At 41.3% G+C, this 19,683-nt stretch overlaps 1 protein-coding gene across 1 annotated transcript in view; it reads right to left on the bottom strand.

The window, feature by feature from the left end:
• LOC131690058 (knirps-related protein-like) overlaps positions 1–6,762 on the bottom strand; it is a 124,664-nt gene extending 117,902 nt beyond the window's left edge. Inside the window, exon 1 of the mRNA XM_058975532.1 lies at positions 5,576–6,762. The gene's annotated coding sequence lies outside the window, so the exon portion shown is untranslated. The remainder of the gene's footprint in view (positions 1–5,575) is intronic.
• Positions 6,763–19,683: the final 12,921 nt, after the last annotated feature.

Below are 19,683 nucleotides of genomic sequence, written 5' to 3'. Positions count from 1 at the left end.
AAAGTGCTCTTGTTCGAGTGAGTTCTTCGTTCCCGGCAGACGGCTGGCTGCTGGCAGGCAGAAGCGCCACCTCGTCGTCCCTTGAACTTGACCCACAGTTGAGGTTGCGATTGTGGAGATCCCGACGGCTGCTACTGCCACGAGATCAGGACTAGGCTGCAGTCAAAAGCATTAAATGCTATGTTTACCTTCATGTTACGTGCTACTCTTTTCTTCTCATCTCGTTCTGCGTTTTCTGCGGTTATTGTCTCGATTCTGGCGCGAGAGGTGCACATTCTGGTAGCAGAACATTGCTGCAAAATCGGCCGCAATGACGACCGGGCGTTGATGAATGACGGTAATCAAATGTGAAGCACCAACCGGCGAGTGAAAGAGAGATGATGGAAAATGACGCGCATGGTAACAATGTTGTGTCGATCAGCGTCGGATGGAGCGGAAGGATGAGTGGGCGTGCCTGCTGATGAACGCGATCTGTTTCACTAAAGCTTGCAATTGTTGCGGGTCTTTGTGTCTCGTGTTGGGTGTAATGTAATTAAAAATAGATTAAAACCATTCACTCGGATGTCCGAGGATTCGTGGGAAAAGCGTCCGGAAGCTACCGAAATAAATTGTTTTGTATTAATATTTTCAGCAGCAGCAGAAAAGTGACAAGAGATGTCCGAAGTGGCTTCGATTTCCTAGAACTCCTTCCAGCCGTAACTCGGAGCACGATTAGCATCGCAAATATAGGAAAACAAAGCCACGACTTCCGTCAGCTCTCATACATGATAAATAATCCTTCGTGTCCGGCTGCTTGGCTGCTCGTCGAGCGTTTCGGAGTGCAACACATTACCCGCCACACCTGTTTGCAGGTAAGTAGCGGCTTCCCTGAGAGCGCACCTCTGACGGCATTAGCCCGATCAGCTACTTTTGAATCGTCAGCAAAATTATAATTAGCAAAAATGGCTCGTTCATCATATCACTGGCCGCGATGCAAGAATTATTGCCACCGCCACCGGAGTCAAACAATGAAACGCAACAATCTTGCTGCAGCGAACCGCGCGGATCAAAGTGTGTAATTGAGATTGTTCATGGTCCCTCGGCTGCACTTGGCCAGCTCGAAGTGAATGTCCTCTGTGTCCAATTCCGCGGGTGGTTGCAGCGCACAGGTAGCGGTTGCGGTTGACTGCAGCGGTGCAAAATATATATACGCGCACGCGAACCGCGTAGTCGAACTCTTTTGTCTCAAGACGGACTTCCCAAAGAGCGCTGCATTGTTGCAAGCAACAAGCAATCAGTTCTGCTTAGTTACCTGAGATTGTGACAGATCGTATGACTTACGACCGGAGGTATCGTTCTGTGCGCGTGTTCACCTGCGGTCCCTCCTTGGTTTGATCGAGTTGTGAGTTTGTGGTTCTTAGATAGAAAAATGTTATATGGGGGCACTCAACTTCATCTGAATCCATTTTCGGTCAACGTAAGTGTCAATGCTAGTAATCTAGTACATACTTTTTGAGAGTCCCCAAAAACACGTTACAATTTCCAATCAAACAGTAATCCACTTTCTGTGTGCGATCAGGGATCAGATCTTCAAACGAAAGTTCAACCCCAATCTTGGTCGCTGACCCGCGGTCACCTTTGGAGCGCGTTTCCCTCGCGTTCCATCAACCCGCGTTTCCAACCCGGTGCCGACGCAGCAAAGGTGGTGGTAAATTGCTCATTGTTATTCACGTGTATCTTGAACGGCGTCTCGCTTGCGAGTGCACTCGCGAGGACAGACACAAAAAGTGCACTTATTGTTCTGTGGCTGCTGCCTGTTTCGCGAGTTTTTTTTCTCGCACTCCTGCTGTATTCTACCTCTTTCTCGCGGTTTTCCAACCCCCAAGAAGAAAACCACTGACACTGGGTGTTGGTTGTTCCGCACAGGCACAGCTTGTGGCAATGTTATGATTTAATACGGTCTATTGGGAATAATTAAAATGTGATTTATAAACACGGTGGTTTTTACACGCTGCACAGGGCTTCGTTCAGGAGATCGACTTCGCGAACAAAAAATACCGACACTTTAAAAAGTGTAATTTTGCGCACCTTAATGACGACCATCAATTGATTAGCATATCTTTGTGTGTGGGTTCCTGATCACCGGTGCAACCTGCGCCACCGTATTCCAAATTTGCACTTTAATTGTAATTCGTGGCGTTTTTTGCCACCTCAACCCAGGTTCGTCGCTTGCTGTACCATACAAGTCATGCTCGGCTTCCCGCTTCTCACTTAAAACGTTGCGATTTGTTCCGGCTTGCCTCGGTGCGCAGATTCAAATCCCCGAACAACATGAGCTTGCTTTAACATTGATTCGGTGTTTTTTGATGAACCACATTATTTAAGTTTAATTGTTTTCCACTTTAAGACCTTTTCGGGACCGAGCTGGGGTCTTGGTTTTAAAATCTATAAAAGTTAATAAATGTTAATTGATCGGAGTCGTAAATTCTCACGGAGCAAAGTTTTAGCGCCGAGAGGCTACCCAAGGCAAACGGCGCGGAGCTTTCGGAGTGTTAATTAACATAAATCGATCTTTGTTTGACTTGTGGCAGCAATCCAGTGGCCAAACCAGGTGGAGGTCTTCTTTTGTGCCCGACGGATTAATTGAACGATTTCGTGGCACATGCTGCGAAGATGCGCACAAATTTGCTCGGGTGCGTCTGAAGTGTGAGCTATTGTGTAACAGACTCGCTGTGGTTTAGTGGTAGAAGCTGTTTTAAAGGCTTCTGCGTTCACTGTCTGGGTCGTTGAGATTTATTTCGCGATCGATGGGTATCTGTTTTCGAGCTGATTAGTGGTGTGCAGGTGATTTTCACTAGGGACCTGCGTTGCGAGATAAGGATTCAGGTGGTATTTTTTGTGACGGGTACGCCTTTTGGGCAGTCCAAAAGCGTTCAATTCATGACAAGACTTGACCCATTGGAATTTGTGTTAAAATCTTAAGTTTATGCGATTTTTTTTTGGTTAAAAAACCTACGTACTGGTACTACACAGATCAGTTTCGAACAGCAATTTGAAATTGAACGTAAGTTAATATCACAATAGATCTAAACACTGGTCGCAGTGGTTCGTCTCCTACAAAAAAACGCAAATTAAAAAAGCTCAAAATCCCATTTTCAGCTCCTGACTACCAACATTTCGTTGTTGGTTTTCAAACAATTTTTTTTGGTTTCTTTCTAATTGATGAAAAAATTCTTTCTGACGAGACATCAAGTTGCAAACGGTCAATTTGCTATCGTCAGTGTAAAAGTTTAAAAAGTGTAGTGATATTGTGTTATTCGCAAGTGTAAATAAAGTGAAACTGTGCTCCGTTCGAAATTTTAACGTGTCCATGTGAGATTGTTTTGTTTTAAATAATGATTTAGAAAGTTGAAAGAAATAAGACCTGTACATGTCCTGAAACGCCGGATATTTTTAGCTCAGCAATCGTCAAGCGTGTGCTGACAATCAATGTGTTCTGTGTTCGGAATGGGCTTTAGTTAGCTATTTGTGCAAAGATGTCATCAACGGTACAGTGAAGAACCGATTTTATCAGTACCCGATTTTATCAGCTTTTTGACCCGATTTTGTCAGCCTCATATGAAAATTGATAGTTCGAGTAAATCCTTTCTTGAGCATATTTTTATTAATGCGAAAATTTTTTTTTTCATATTTCGCACTTTTAGACCCCCTTAAGGGAAATTTAAACTAAATAATCAGAAAGGGTTATGAGGCTATATCTAAGGACTAAAGAAGAATATTTTTAGAGCTTCGGTTCATTAAAAAGGAAGGGAAATATATGTCCCGATTTAGCCAATGTCCCCGTTTTATCAGCCTAAAATTCACCAAGGGGCTGATAAAAACGGGTTTTTACTGTACTAGGTTTATCTTCACGGCAATGACTGTTTTGATTTACACTGATGTTTTATTTTTAGTTTTAAAATTACTACAATTATATAGGATAACAGTCATTCCGGAAAATACTGATAATTCCTTTTGCCGAAATTGTTGTTCATTAATTGAATTTAATTCTGATTATGCTACCTGTCTAAAGTAAGATGAAAACTAGAAGAACCAGTTAGTTTCGCTGCAACTACAAAATGTTCTATGAATTTTTCATTTTTTAACTTTTGTTCGACACCAAGGCTGATCACCGCTATTTGACTATTTTTTAAAGATTTTATCATTTTGTGTAAACTTGAACACACCCAACGTAATCTTCATCTTATGAGATCATAGAAGTATTTTTAATTGGTAACTTAAACCAGTTGTAGTATTATTCTTCAGCAGAAAAGAACATCTGTACCGAGCTGCATTCTGTACGATAACTTGAATGGTTGTAATCTGTTGGTGCAAAAGATGAGGGAATTGTACGTCAGCTGAAGGGCAGGACATTATGCGGTACCTGGTAAAAAGCTCGAGTATATTAGCCAGATATTACACCACTCAGTTTATTGTTTTGGGATAGCAATTAAATTCATAGCAAAAATTAATGAAAAAGTTTTGATGAAATATACCGAAGCTGTTTTTTCAAGGTAGTCAATGTATAATACAAAAAATGAGAAAAATTGTCGCTACTGTTATGTTATAACGAAATTCAGTTTTCAAGGAACTTGATATATTAATTTTTTTCAATGTTAAACTGTTTGGGAACGTTAGGAATGGGATTATATGAGCAAGCTTAGTTTCCCGAGGACTCATCTCTTTGTCTTCTACCTATTGAAGCTCTTAACCCTCAAAAAGGCAAGGGGTTTCAGAGCTTCGTCTAGTTAAAGTCCTATAGCTTTAACGAACTTTGTAATATGAAATGCAAATGATTGAGTGTTTTCGGGCGTTCGATTCTCTCACTGATAAAAAGATAAAAAAAGGCTTTTGATTTCATTGGGTCTTAGGAGCGAGGCTTCTTGAAGTCATAATTTTAGCTTGCCATTTTGAGGGTTGTCTCTCGCATATTGTCTGCCAGAGTGTTTTAGCATCAGCATCATATAGACCTTCCCCATAGTGTTCATTTCTAATAAAATAATGATACATAAGTTGAACTTTACTTGAAACTGGCCAAGGTCTTATTTACATATCCAATATACCAGCTTCACGTTCATGAGTAATTTTTCAAATAAATTTTCAACAAAATAAACAAATGGAAAAAAAAACTTTAGCACTGTATCTAATATTGTGATTTTAATAGCGCCCAACATGCGATCATTTAATACAATAATTATGCACTTCAATGATTAATTTCCTGATGATAAAGCAAATTCACATTTGGTTTGAACACCTCACTTCATAACCATATTTCACGTGAATATAATTCATTCGCGTAATTTCGTTAAAATGTCTTTCACTACTTTAATATGACATTTTGCATAATACTTGTTGACGTTCCTTTGATTTTATGTGTAAAAAGACCGTAACAGAGCTCAGACTATCTTTAACTCTTTAACTTTAACTCCTTACTCCGAAGTAGTTAAATTGTAAAGAGTTCCTTTGGGTTAATTCATTTCAGTGCGTTTTCACGATCTCTAGCTTTTCGTAACTCATTCATTCTCTCGAAACAGAAAACAACTACTTTACAACTCACCTTAAAAAATTGAAATAACCGGCTTTGTGTCGATTGCACGCTAATGTACTCAGGATCGGGACCAGAACTTCACTCGGCTACCGGTCTATCCATTCTCTGACGCAACTTAAAGAGCCAAAAAAACAAACACTACTCGCCACGTCACTAGTCCAGATAGTCTGCAGTATCTCAGTTTAGCTATCAGCTCAAAACGACTGTTTAACAATCTTGTTATCGGCGTTATCGACTCCTCGCTAACTCTCGTCAAAAGTCACCGAACGCTGGCACGACCGGCAGAGTCCGAAACCCAAAATACCAAAAATCCAGTTCAAATTCACACCATCCACAATAGGAACTCTGTTGTCACTATCAATTTTCGTTCCAGATCAGGCCGAATGGTTCGATTTGGTTCCACCGAGGCGTGTGCAGGCCCTCCGGGTTCAATAGTGGCAAACAATTAACACCGGGCTGATAAGCGGTTCGCTGTTCTGGTTGTTCTGCTTTTCTTCGCCGTACACAATCACACACAAACTCGCGCGCTCAATAGGACCAATTTGTAGCAATGCGTTAATTTGCGATTCATTCACTGTTTGCCAACGATGGGCTGGCAGTCTTGGCACGCGTTCGCTTTTATTATCCAATTATCTGCCGCTGAAGGAGCTCACTTTGTTTATATCACCAAAAATTAGTGTAAACACGTAAAAATCACAAATCACTATTGTTTTACTTCTTTTTTGTTTTGTTTTCTCACTTCCTACACCGCATCAAGTCCGGCGGATATCACCAATCGGGGCACGCGTGCTCTTATCGAGGACACTTGAGTGCACGAATCATTCCACCGTTATGCGTTAGCAGCACGAGCCAGACTGATTGCGGAAACTGTTCCGTTGGACCGGGGATTCGGAACTGTTAACCTCGCGTGCTCAGATCACCGCCAGAAGGGTTCACCAGCGCATTACCACGGCACTACCACCACTACTACTGTAGCCACGACTCACTCGCGCGCCTGCCTCGTTATCAAGCACAGCTGGCCACCACCGCCCGACTACATGTGTCGAGATCGAGCGCAGCATAAAACCCTCCGAACTTGGACAACAACTGCAGCAGCAACTCAGCATAAGGCACCACTCTCAACCGGTTGAGGAGATCGAGTTAAAAACAACAACAGCAACAACTAAATGCAACCCCACAGCAGCACCAAAGCATGTGATCGAGAGCGCGCGCATTCAGTAACTAAAACCGAAAATCACCGCCGACCGCTGCCTATGCTACGGAGCAACAACTTACCGGGATCAACAACAAACCTGGTGGTGTTTGTAGCTCTCCGTGTACGATACTGTAGCCACCTCAGTCAGCGTAGGTATAGATAGAACACAGTAAGAGAAGGAGACCGCAAAACACCCGCTTGCTCAATTGTGCTCGTTCAACTCACACACTCCGCTCAGGTCAACAACAAAAAAGAAGGGGAATTGATCGAACCAATCAGCGAACCGAACGGGCCGGTTCCGGAGGCGGAGTTTCACGTTCAACTCTATCGTCACCACGCTGTCGCTCGCACACGGTACAAGTGCGATATTAGAAACAAGGCGGAATCCAGATCTATCGCTGATCTGGTTTGATACCACAGTTTTTTAACCCGCATCAAAAGCTGCGTTGGTGTTGGTTTTCACAACCACCTCTCGGCGGTCGTCGGCACCTATCCAGCAGCAGGTCGCAATGCCGCCCAAAACACACAACTTACGACCGTCGCAACGATCGCGCGAGAGCTTCTCGGCTACAACGGAGCCTCCGGATCCAGGAAAAACACTCGTTTATTGTTTTATGATTTGTTTTGGGTCCCGGTTGATTTTTATTGACGCCCTTCTTTTTCTGCCCTACCTCTAACAGATCGCACGGCGAGTTCGTCCTTGCCAATTACGGAAAGAAAAAGGACGATTATTGCTAGATCGACCCCTAAATGGGAGGTAAAAAACAAATTCGACCGATGGAACAGAGGATATTAGCTACCCGAGTTTGTAGGATAACACACGTTCAATGAATATGCAATGTTTGGTTTTTCTGCCAAAGCAGGTCAATTTTGTTAGTTTTTTGCAGCTTAGTTTTATTGGACCAAAATGTGCGGAATGTTAAACCGAATAGGTACAGTTCAGTTTGTTTTTTAGTGCTGATCATTTGCGTTAGATGAAAAGTTTCGCCTACCCGGATTATTGGCATGCTAGTGATTGCGATGTTTCTATGATTTTTTCGTATATGCTTCTTTTTGTTTGCAACTTCATCTATTATCTAGGAAAATATTACCCGCAAAATATACGCGATACAATTTAAATGCATCAACCTGATGGTTTTTCTGGTACAGAAGAATATCGTATCTTGATGGATTCATGTAGGGGAACATGAGGAGTAGACCTCTCCACATTTTGAAAAAGTTTTGAAATATACATGGGTCAGCTCAAATTTTTGTTCTAGGTGTGAATTCAAGAACTTTCGCCAAAAATGGCCTCATTTGGACATGATTTAGAGGTGCCTCCAATCAAAAATCATGTTTTTGCTATGTTTCCATAGGAAAATCACTTCCACTCCGATTTGATAGGTCCTACACGTCCACATATCATCAAAGGTTGTTCCTTACATATATCTTAACATGTTTTAACAGGTGAACATAGCTCTAATCGCAATAGAAAATTTGTTAACTACTAATTTTACTTGGTTTTGATATACTTTTCTATACGAAAATCCAGTTAACAAATTTTCTACTGCGATTAGAGCTATGTTCACTAGGGTGTCCCAAAATGACATCATGTTAAAAAAGTCATCGGGCTCACTTCTTTAATGAAAGGTTAGGGTATTGGGACCACTTTCTTCTTCGGAGTGAGTTTGCTAAAACGCTTCCTACTGGTGGCGACTTTTGATTTTTTGAAAAATGGGCCGATTTTGGATAAAATTTCAAATTTATGCCTGTTGAAGTGGTCCTGAACTGTCTTAGTTTTTTTTCAACATTTTTTATTTTTCTAGAGATCCAAACGGAGAAGTTTGGTTAGTTAGTTTGTACAAATTTAGAATTATAAGAGCGGCAGTGCCATTAAAACTTAGTAAAAAGTGAAATTTTTGGTGTTTTTCAATATTTTTTCCTCAAAACTGGGTATTTAAAAAATTTTAAAAGTACAGAAAACACTTTATATAGTTGAACCGAATTCAGGGGCGTAATTTTGCTGAAGAAAGTGTATAGCTATGGCTAATGGGGTATGAGTTATTTAAGTTTTTGTTAGATAACCTTTGACATTTTTAGCAATTTATCAAAAATAATGCTGTTCCAAAAAGTAAATCAGTTCAAATGTGCTTTGACCACACATTGTTTTTCGAAAAATAGAAGAAAAATTATGAAAAATTACGTTTTCTGTACGTCTTTAGTATGTCAGGACGAGGTTTAATGAGCATCTGATGATTTTTTTTGTAACTTAAATTATAAAAATAATAACTTTGCTAATGACGCCAGGTCTCTAATTATTTTTTGAAGAGTTAATTCTCCATAATCACTTCTAGGAGGCATCTTCAACAAAACGATTCCGTCAGAAGATGCGCTGTATTCTGTTGTAAAACTTTTTCGAGGATATTTGCCCCAAATTTGACTATTTCGGAATTATGTGATCTAAACAGTAAATATCAGTTTTTCAACACTCACCTCACTCTTTTGCATTTTTCTCCACTTCAAAGTTCCTAACATGAAAATAAGACTTTATATATAAAATGTAAGTACGTTAATCAATTCAGCCATCAAATATACGCCATAAGTTGCCATTAACTTGACATATTTGTTTAATTTTAGTGATTTTCAAATCCGCTAGGTGGCTATTAGCATAGAAAATATTTTTCAAAAAAATCGCCGAATGCTCATAAAAACCGATTCTGATGTACTAGAGACAAGCGAAAAACGCCATTTTTCATCATTTCCCTTTTATTTTCCGAAAAATAATATGCGGATTAAGCCCGCTTAAGTTGTTTTATTTTGTAGAACAATGTTATTTTTTATGAATATCATAAAATGTCAAAAGGTTATTTACCAAAAACGTAAATAACTTATACCCCATTCGCCGTAGCTATACACTTTCTTCAGCAAAATTACGCTCCTGCATTCGGCTCAACTATATAAAGTGTTTTCTGTACTTTTAAAATTTTGTAGATACCCAGTTTTGAAGAAAAAATACTGAAAAACACCAAAAATTTCACTTTTTACTAAGTTTTAATGGCTCTGCCGCTCTTATAATTCAAAATTTGTACAAACTAACTAACCAAACTTCTCCGTTTGGATATCCAAAAAAATAAAAAATGCTGAAAAAATATCTAAGACAGTGCAGGATCGCTTCAACAGGCATAAATTTGAAATTTTATCCAAAATCGGCCCATTTTTCAAAAAATCAAAAGTCGCCACCAGTAGGAAGCGTTTTAGCAAACTCACTCCGAAGAAGAAAGTGGTCTTAATACCCTAACCTTTCATTAAAGAAGTGAGCCCGATGACTTTTTTAACATGATGTCATTTTGGGACACCCTAATGTTCACCTGTTAAAACATGTTAAGATATGTGTAAGGAACAACCTTTGATGATATATGGACGTGTAGGGCTTATCAAATCAGAGTGTAAGTGATCTTCCTATGGAAACATAGCAAAAACACGATTTTTGATTGGAGACACCTCTAAAACATGTCCAAATTAAGCCATTTTTGGCGAAAGTTCTTAAATTTCCGCCTAGAACAAAAATTTGAGCTGACCCATGTATATTTCAAAACTTTTTCAAAATGTGGAGAGGTCTAATGAGGAGACTTGACCAGGTTTTCAGTTAAACCTATGTAAATCTCTAAAAAAGTTCTGAATCCTTCAAAACTCGTTGAAATGTAATGTGCAAAAGTGTTGTGAGTATTCATGATTTTTTTGCAGAATTGTTAATTAACATTTTCAAAAGTTTTTCTGAGTTCGTTGTTTTCTGGTTAAGTCTCCCCACCGCGAGGTCGTGCTAATTTTATTATCAAATATTCCAATATTATGATTAATATAGAATCAGTTCACTACTTCATAAGGAATAACATGGTATATGAGTTCTATAAAAAAATTAGTGGATTATTGTAGTAAATATGTTCATTCAAAGCTTCATAAAAATTACATCATTTTACGTAAATTCATAAATTACGGAATATTTTCTATGAGGAAAAAATTTTTCACTCCAAACTTTTAAAATTACCTGATGGGATCGAAACAAGTATAAAAATATTTTCAGAATTTTAACCAAACGTGAGAACGCAATAAAATTGAGTTTGACTAAGTGAAAAATTTGATTACTTATTTATTTATTTATTAACAGATTAAGGCCGAAGTGGCCTGTGCCGTATACAAAAGATTCCTCCATTCCACTCGGTCCATGGCCGCGCGTCGCCAGCCACGCAGTCTGCGAAGGGTCCGCAAATCGTCTTCCACCTGGTTGATCCATCGTGCTCGCTGCGCGCCGCGTCTTCTTGTACCGGTCGGATTGCAATTGAGAACCGTTTTCACCGGGCTATTGTCCGACATTCTGGCTACGTGCCCGGCCCACCGTAGTCGTCCGATTTTCGCGGTATGACAGATGGGCGGCTCCCCCAACAGCTGATGCAACTCATGGTTCATTCGCCGTCTCCATGTGCTGTCTTCCATCTGCACTCCACCGTAGATGGTACGCAGCGCTTTCCGTTCGAAGACACCAAGTGCGCGTTGGTCCTCCACGAGCATGGTCCAGGTCTCGTGCCCGTAGAGAACTACCGGTCTAATCAGCGTCTTGTAGATGGTCAACTTCGTACGACGGCGAACTAACTTAGAAATTATAAAGAGAGTTAATCGTTGCAATTGATGATTGCATCGATTTTTGTAAGAAATTGCTTATAGTAGAGTAGAGTGGGGTCAAGTAGGTCAGTTTTTTTGGCGAGCTCGTGCGATGGTGCTTTTTTGCACTGATTTTAACACACAAGCACTCGTAAGAAAGGTTATACATCTGGCAACATTTTGGCAATAACGATTTTATACCTGGCTAGATAATTTTCAAACTAAATCCAATAAAGCAAAGATATTTTTCTCGATGTTTGTTAAAATCTGGGGGTACGATAGGTCACTATATTCGAAGTAAAATAAAATAATTTTCGTGCGGCGGTGGGCGTAGCGTAGTTGGTAAATCGATTGCGTTGTACACAGCGCACCTGTGTTCGAGTCCCGACCCCGCACATAGGGTTAGAAATTTTTCATAAGAGATTTTTCTAACCCGAAGAGGCAAATGACCTTAAGGTTAAAACCTCTATAATCGAAACAAAAAAATACGTGCCTAGAAAACCAGTAGTTCAACTTTTAATTGAAGAGTATGAATACTGCAGATTATTTAAAAATTAATAACACAAATAATCCATTTACGTCATTCAGGTGGAAAATAAGAAAGTGGTAAATGATGTGAAAAATTATGAAACTGCGGAAGGAAATGTTGAAAGAATGTGTTTTTTTCAGCAGTTCCACCTGGTTTTGTAATTGCTACTGAATTCTTCTAGAGTGTGGAATGGAAGTTGTGCATTCCGTTCTCACGTGGCTGCTTAGCGGTGGGACGACCAATTTTGCGGTTCGGAGCATATTTTTGGATTCCTTTTCCTTCTCTTTTGGATCATGTTTTTTTTTCGATTATTGCTTCAACAATACTTTAAATTATTATATTGTTAACTAATATTGTGTTCGTATGTGTGTATATGGCAAAAAATGTCACCTCTGTTTCTCAGAGATGGCTGGACCGATTTGTACAAACTTTGTCTCAACTCTATTTGTTAAAAGTTGAAAAGTTGGGTCCCAGTCTGCTAGGGATGAAAAACCTGTGCGATAAACTGCTGTTGATAACAGATTAGTGTGCCAATTCAAATAAAAAAAGTTAAGATAATTGTGAGAAAACAGTGGCGTAGTAAGAAAATTGGTGGGGGGGGGGGGGAGTATATAAAGATATAATAGATAGCACTCAAAAAAATTTAAACGTTATGTCTATTAATTTCACACATAGATTTTTGCAATTAGCGGAGGCAGATAGACACTATTTGCTGGAACATAAACTTCATATGTGTATTCACAAGAAATAATAATCTTACATTCACATTTCATAACTAAAAGGCACATAAAAGCCGATTCTATAACAAAACGAACATTTAACTTATGTGTGTGCATGCACAGTTTATACAATTAACACATAGAAGGTATGTGTGCGCGAGATAACATTAGCATTTTTTCTTCATACGGATTTTAAGTGGTTTGAAGCAAATAGAATTAACGTTTGAATTTTTATCAGTGAGGGAACGGGTTTGGGTAGTCAAGGTAGGAAAGCTAGCTGTGGGTCTAGAATTAATGCCCTTCCCCTACGAGAACAATCTGGGCGGCAAACTTCAGACTGTCTAATTTACTGAGCCCTTCAGTTCCCTTGTGCCATTCAGTACCACTTCCTCGTTGAGCTTCCGACTGGTTCGCGAACTACTCGGTCTAGTCCCCGACGATAGATTTAGCCTACTCCGACGAAAAGTTCCCCGACGAGAGAAGTTCGAAAGCGAGCCAACCAGCCAGGTCAGTTCGGCGATTCCGGTGGAGTAGGGTGTCCGGATTGCTGGAGCCCTGGCGCGACTGGCGATGTGTCGTCGCGGTCTACGCAGTCTGGTTCCCGGCGGTGAATCTGACTTTACGCTGACGGAGAGGTCCCAGACGAAAGAAGTTCTCCCGATACCGATTCTTATGGTTTCAGTACCACAACTTCTGGAGCCGTTTGGCTCCGTGACCGGTGCCATTTAGCACCGCAACTCCTTTAAGCCCTTTAGTTCTCTTCTTGGGCCATTTAGCACTACTTCCATAATGATCCATTCAGCTCCTCGACTTGTTCGCGAACATCTCGGTCTAGTCCCCGACAATGGACTTGACTTACTCCGACAGAGAATTCCCCGGTAAGAGAAGTTCTCCCGAGATCGAGCCAATCAGCTAGGTGCCGAGGTCAGTTCGGCGATTCTGGTGAAGCAGGATGTCCGATGAACTAGTGCGCCGATAACCCGCGACTAGTGGTGTCTCGTCGCTGTCTACTCAGTCTAGTCCCCAGCGGTGAATCTAGCTTACGCTGACGGAGAGTTCCGAAAAAAGTTCTACCAATATCGATTCTTCTTTGGTTTTCGCTATTTTTCTATTGGAACAACCGGTGGGGTGCCGTGGTCGGTCTGGCGTATCCGCATGGAGCGTGACGTCCGGTTCGCTGGCCTTTCGACGACTCATACTCGGTGCTCTGTTGCAATCTACTCGGCGGTGGATCTAGCTTATTCCTGCGGAGAGTTCCCTGGCGGTGATTGCTCTCCCGAAACCGTTGTTCGATGTCCATTCCGCTGTAAGACGGTCATGATCTACATCATATCTCTGTTTACTGCGTTCCACGTCTTTACATCGCTTGTCATTCTGTAGGCTACATTACCCGGGTTGATGTTCGGTCCTCCCGTATTAAGTAGCTCCCTGCACGTCATTTCAAACCTCGGACATCCAAAGACTCTCCTCGAACATTCAAAGACTTCAAATCTCGGACATTCAAAGACGCTCCGGTGTCTCCTCGACGTTCTCACACTCCGGGCACAGTGTTGAAGTGGCGTACCCATACCGATGAAGATACTTCTTAAGCACGTGGCTCGGTAGGAGCTGTTTCAGGTGGAAAGTCATCTCTCCGTGCTTTCTGTTGACCCACGTCGACAGGTTTGGATGAGCCGGTAGGTCCACTTTCCTTTCTCCGTATTCTACCATTCCTGCTGCCACGTCACCATCAAATCGATTTTCATCACGTTTCTTCACCACGTTCACCATCGAATCGATAGCACTTGATATCCTCCGTCAGGGTGATGCAGATGGGGATCATTTTGGCGATAAGGCATACTGCCTCCGGTACGCAATCGCAACTCGTACGACCATCGGTCGAAGCGTCCTGTTCAGCTTTTCGCGGTTCCTTGGTTTTCAGCGCCGCACCCCAAGCAGGAGCCCCATATCGATGACGAAACACTAGATAATGGATTGACATTTCGCAACGTGTTTGTTAAGGCTCAATCAGTCATCGATTATCACTCCCAATTGCTTCAGTGCACGCTTCGATGCAATCACATGCCCTTCGACGAAGATCTGTATCAGCTGAACCGCTTTGCAGTTGCTGTCCAACAACAAATCTGTCTTATGGTGAGCTATTTGCAGTTTGACCCGTTCATCCAGCTCTCGATGGCATCTATTGTCTCCGTCACCAACACCTACATTTCTTTATTTGTCTCACTCATCACCGTTAGTGACACGTCGTCCACGGAACCCACGATTTTCACTTTCCTGTGCAGCCGCAGTGTTAAGACCCCATTGTACATCCCATTCCAAAGAATTGGACAGAGAATGGAGCCCGCTGCAACTCGCATTGCCTTCTGCCCTTTGTTCGTCTGGTATAGCGGTGTTCTAGCCTGGAAGTAGCTTTTCAGGATCTGGCTCATTCTTTTATGCCACGCGACAGCATTAGTCTATACGAGGCTGGATGCCCGGTGATTTCCCTGACTTTGGCAGCGCCATCAGTTTCTGTACTTTCCTCATTTCGGGGATTACCGTCCTCTAAAGACTTCAGCGGTAGCATCCAGAACATGTCCGGATATGCCAGGATCGCAGCTTTCAGCGCCACCGTTGGTATTCGACGCTTCTTTGAGCTCGTCGTTAGTCGCTTGCCACTCGGCTGTGTTACCTCCTTCTTCTTCGCCGTACGGTGTCGGTGACCACGTAGTTGATCGTGATTCGGGAAGAGACCCTCAACGATTATCTTTAGCTTACCCGGGCATATTTTAACTGGTGCCGACGGACCCTCGTCTTCGTCATAACGACTCAGTACGCGTCCCCCAGGGATTGGCGTGTATTTCTCAGCACAGCTACTTATGGCAATTGGTTTGCTAAGCAGAACAAACTTTAAAGAGTCCCTACCTTCTCGAAACGTCGCTTGCGCTCCTCTCTCACTCTACGATCTTCCGCTCTGAGGCCGCCTTCTGGCTCTAAGACAAGCAGCGTGTAGCGTACTGAGTTACTCATTTAACCAGTAAGCTGCACGCCGTCTACTGGCCCTAGTTTGCGTGACATTGTAACGTCACAAGCCGTCACAATCCTTTTTGTTAGATCAGCCGCATCAACGTACTTGATTCCGTTGTAACTCTGGGTAGGGTTAAAATCACTGATTGTACTAAATTCATTGCAATCTTATCATATGTACAGATAGAAAAAAAGTTATTACCGGCATTCGGATTGGTTCCCCTTGCTGAACAATCCTTTTTCACGATTAGCAATGCTTTCGATTTACTTGTGGCAACGGTAGCCCTGGACGATTATTACCCAGATTCTTCCAAGCCAGCACACAGTGGTCAGCTTAAGGTCGACATGCGAGATACTATAAATCCATTGACCTAACCATTAGGGCTAAAACTGCTCAGAAGTGCTCACTCAATCCGGCAATCGGACTATGCACAGCACTGTGTGCTGATCGAACCTAATAAAGTCATAAAAGCCTCAACTCGAGCCGACACGGCGACCGTATGGACAAAAATTCAAATCAATCCAGCATAGCAAATGGATTTCCTGCCAGAAATTGACTGCCGGTATATACAGCCCTTGCGAACAGCAGGTTAGTTCATAGAAGCTTCCAGTTTTGACCTATTTTCCCCCTTTTCGTTGTTGTCCCTCTGCTGACGATGATGGACAAGGGAAAGGCGATCAGCGGGCAGTCGTTTTGCCCCTTCGCCTCTAGCACTAAGACCGAATCATACCAAACCAACCCGGCCGCTGAGACTGTAAGGAGCGAAATGGTGTAAATATTTTCTACCGAAGTCATAAATTAAAATAGAATAACTTTTTATGGCTCACATCGGCTGCTCGTTAGAGGAAGGGTTGAAAGTCAAACTGGTAGCGTATCCTGGCTGGTTTCGGGACTGCAGCGAAAAAGGAGAAGGATTATCTGTTTATTACCTCCCAGCAATGAATGTGTGTCGTGGTCAGGCCAAAGTGATATGAATATTTGTTTGCTGAAAATTTCCAAAGCACCCCGGACAGTGACAGTGGTCACCCCTTTCGGATGCACACCGGAGCAGCAAAGACGCAAACAAGGGAGAAGAAAGGCAGTTCATTGAAAGAACAGGAACCACAAAAGCGATAAGGACGAGAAAAAGGAACCTAAATCCGTAATGACCGCATGCTGTTAAGACAAATAGAATAATGGGATACAAAAAATTATAACAGTTATGAATTATGTATATTTGTTTAGAAATCACCGATGATTGCATATGGGTCTGGGTCGGTTCACAGCGTGATGGGTCAAATGCTCGGAAAAGACTGGGAAAGGGTTTCTTTCCAACAAGTTTTGCTGGGACCCTTTGGCACTCTGTTTTCTCTGTGGTTTGGTCATAATAACTTAATCGCAGCAAGGAGAAGTGGGTTTTTTGCTTGTTTTCTTTTCGTACGATTTAGACTGCATTCAGTTTCTCTTTCCTTACCAAATCCGGGAAAGTACGCTGGGGTCCTAGATTTGCACGTTTTACCGTTTTGTTTCTGTGTTTATTATTTTTAGTGTTGGGATTTTTGAGGGACATTTTTCAAGAAGTACCATTGCAACACAGAAAATTTGCTAACGTTCGTAAATTACGTACATTACTTGTCACAGTAAGCTGTTAAAATATACATTTTCAAAAAATTGTTATAATAAAACAGGTAAGATAGTAAAATTGTAAGATAGTAGAACATTATAATAGATTAATAGTAGGACCAATAAAATAGTAAAAGAGTATAGTCATCACATCATGACCAACTAATCTCTAAACTAAAGTGCTCCGAATTTTAACCAACTGTGTTTCAGGTCGCACGATCTTGGGCCGCCAGTCTCCATTTTGTACGCCCGACATACGTAAAACTCCCTCGATTGAATTACATAGCATAGGTTCGGCTGCTCTCTTCTGGTATTCGCGCTACATGTCCAGATTGGCGGGAGTTTGAGTACTTTATCAGCATTTCAGCATACGGATGTCAAGATGTTTGTACTGGTGGGTTCACTACATCACATCACAAAACATTTATTATTCATAATGTTAGCAATTAAGTCACAATTTCCGTAAACAGTTCATTGATTTTTTTCATGAACATTTTTCATCATTACAGACACGTTTTCTGCAGTTGCGCTGCCACGCGTTCATTTCATCAAAGGCCGTCGCATAGATGGAAATATACATGAAGCACATTTACATGGCAGACGAAGTTTATATTTCACTTCTTCATGTAATCTGCTGGCGACATTAGGACAGTCTTCTATTGTTTCACACGCATACCAAATAATGCTAAAATGAAATAAAAAATGCTATACTAAATTTAATTGTATGACAAAACATTGCATAAGTTGTATTGAGATTTACAAAAGTATTTATTGCCGAAAATTGCCAGCGCCTAATTCTCCAAAACCTCATCCAATATCCCTACATTGGCAAAAAAAGATAACGTACCTGAAAAACAAACATTATATGACCGTTGCAAAAACTGCAAATTTTTAACAACACTGCGACAAGGAAAACATTTTTTGTTTCTTCTGCAGGGACCTTGCAAGGACAAAACTGCACACGAATCCGTTTTACGATGGTTTCAATAATGTACAAATATTTACTCTTGTCTCGACCGCTGCCCCGAACCGAAGGACAACTGGGCTCGGGGCCTTACCTGCCCCACTGTAAACATCGTTCCCAAACGGGGTCCCAAAGATTCCTGGTCTTCTTTGTTTGGTTCTTTCCGCTATAAAAGCGTTGGTTGCTTTTAAAAAAGTAACTGTTTTATGGCAGAGTAAAGAGCAATTTTACGACTATTAATGCAGTTTTTTTTGCATCTTTTTTTTTGTCGCAGCGTCTGCTATGTCAAACGATTCTTCCTCCGGATATTTGAGACTATAATGCATGCAAAATTGTGTGTCTTTATTGCCGAGCAGATTCCGAAGAGGGGATCTTTTTAGGGCAAACAGGGACCATAAAAGTGTTTTTTTCTTGTTTAAACTAAAAAAACTACAGTTATGGAATGTTGCAAATCGATGGATTTTTCGCAATCTAAAGGATTTTTTTGTGGTACAATCAGTTTTATGATAACCGAAAAAAAACAAGCCTCACCGAATGGGTGAATGAGTAATCGACACTAAGCAAATTGCCATTTTGTCGGTCAGCTTATCTACCATCGCTCTCAGCGCGGGTTTCCGTTTGACAACCAGAAGCCCGGGCGAAATTCCAGGAAATCAGTCCAAAGACGTGAGAAGCATAAAGTAAGCATGGCCGAAGCAGAACTAAACGACACAGTTGTGCAGCATGTGCTGCGACATTTATGCTGCACGGGTTTTACCGGAGGGAATACTTAATCCACTGGAATTATTCAAATTATTTCTCAAATCCATCGAAGACAAACTTTACTTCCTTTCTGGGCGTTGTTGTTTTTTCGGTTTCCTATGGCCGTTCTTAGGAGCGCAACGAAAAAAAAAACTTGCACCCTTCCGCCAGAATAATGCACACAATCCGAGGAATGACTTTTGACTGTTGGAAGTGGGCACAGCATTTCGGAAGGTGTTATGGATGATGATGCTGCTGGTGGTGAAACCGAAACAAGACAGTTCGGATAAATAAACAAACAGCGAAACATCACAAGAGGCAATCAGTGTACACCGATCTACCTGCGGTGTACCTTCGTTATCGAGAATTGGGCTGCATACAATTATTCTGAATTTTTTCTAGGTTTTAAGATAAAAGTAGAATTCGGATGCAAACAACAAACGTGTTAATCGTGGTTATGTTTACTGAAAAACTGAAAAGTTTTTGTTTGAACATGGCCGTTTGTGGGTTTGGTGTTTTCTTTGTGTACAGTTACAAAAAAGTCTTTTGTTCTGCCTTAGGCCTTATATGTATGGATATATGTAACTTTTAAGAAACTATCACATTGATTTGTTGTTAATTTTAATGGGAGTAAAAAGCTGACTATGATAGCTTATAAATGCAAGCTATCGTTTTACGACAGTGTTTTTGCGATAATGTGGTAGGTATGACTACATATGAGCCAT

This window comes from Topomyia yanbarensis, chromosome 3, assembly GCF_030247195.1.
Source record: "Topomyia yanbarensis strain Yona2022 chromosome 3, ASM3024719v1, whole genome shotgun sequence".
Classification (NCBI taxonomy): domain Eukaryota; kingdom Metazoa; phylum Arthropoda; class Insecta; order Diptera; family Culicidae; genus Topomyia; species Topomyia yanbarensis.
This window is presented reverse-complemented; position numbering and strand designations above follow the sequence as displayed.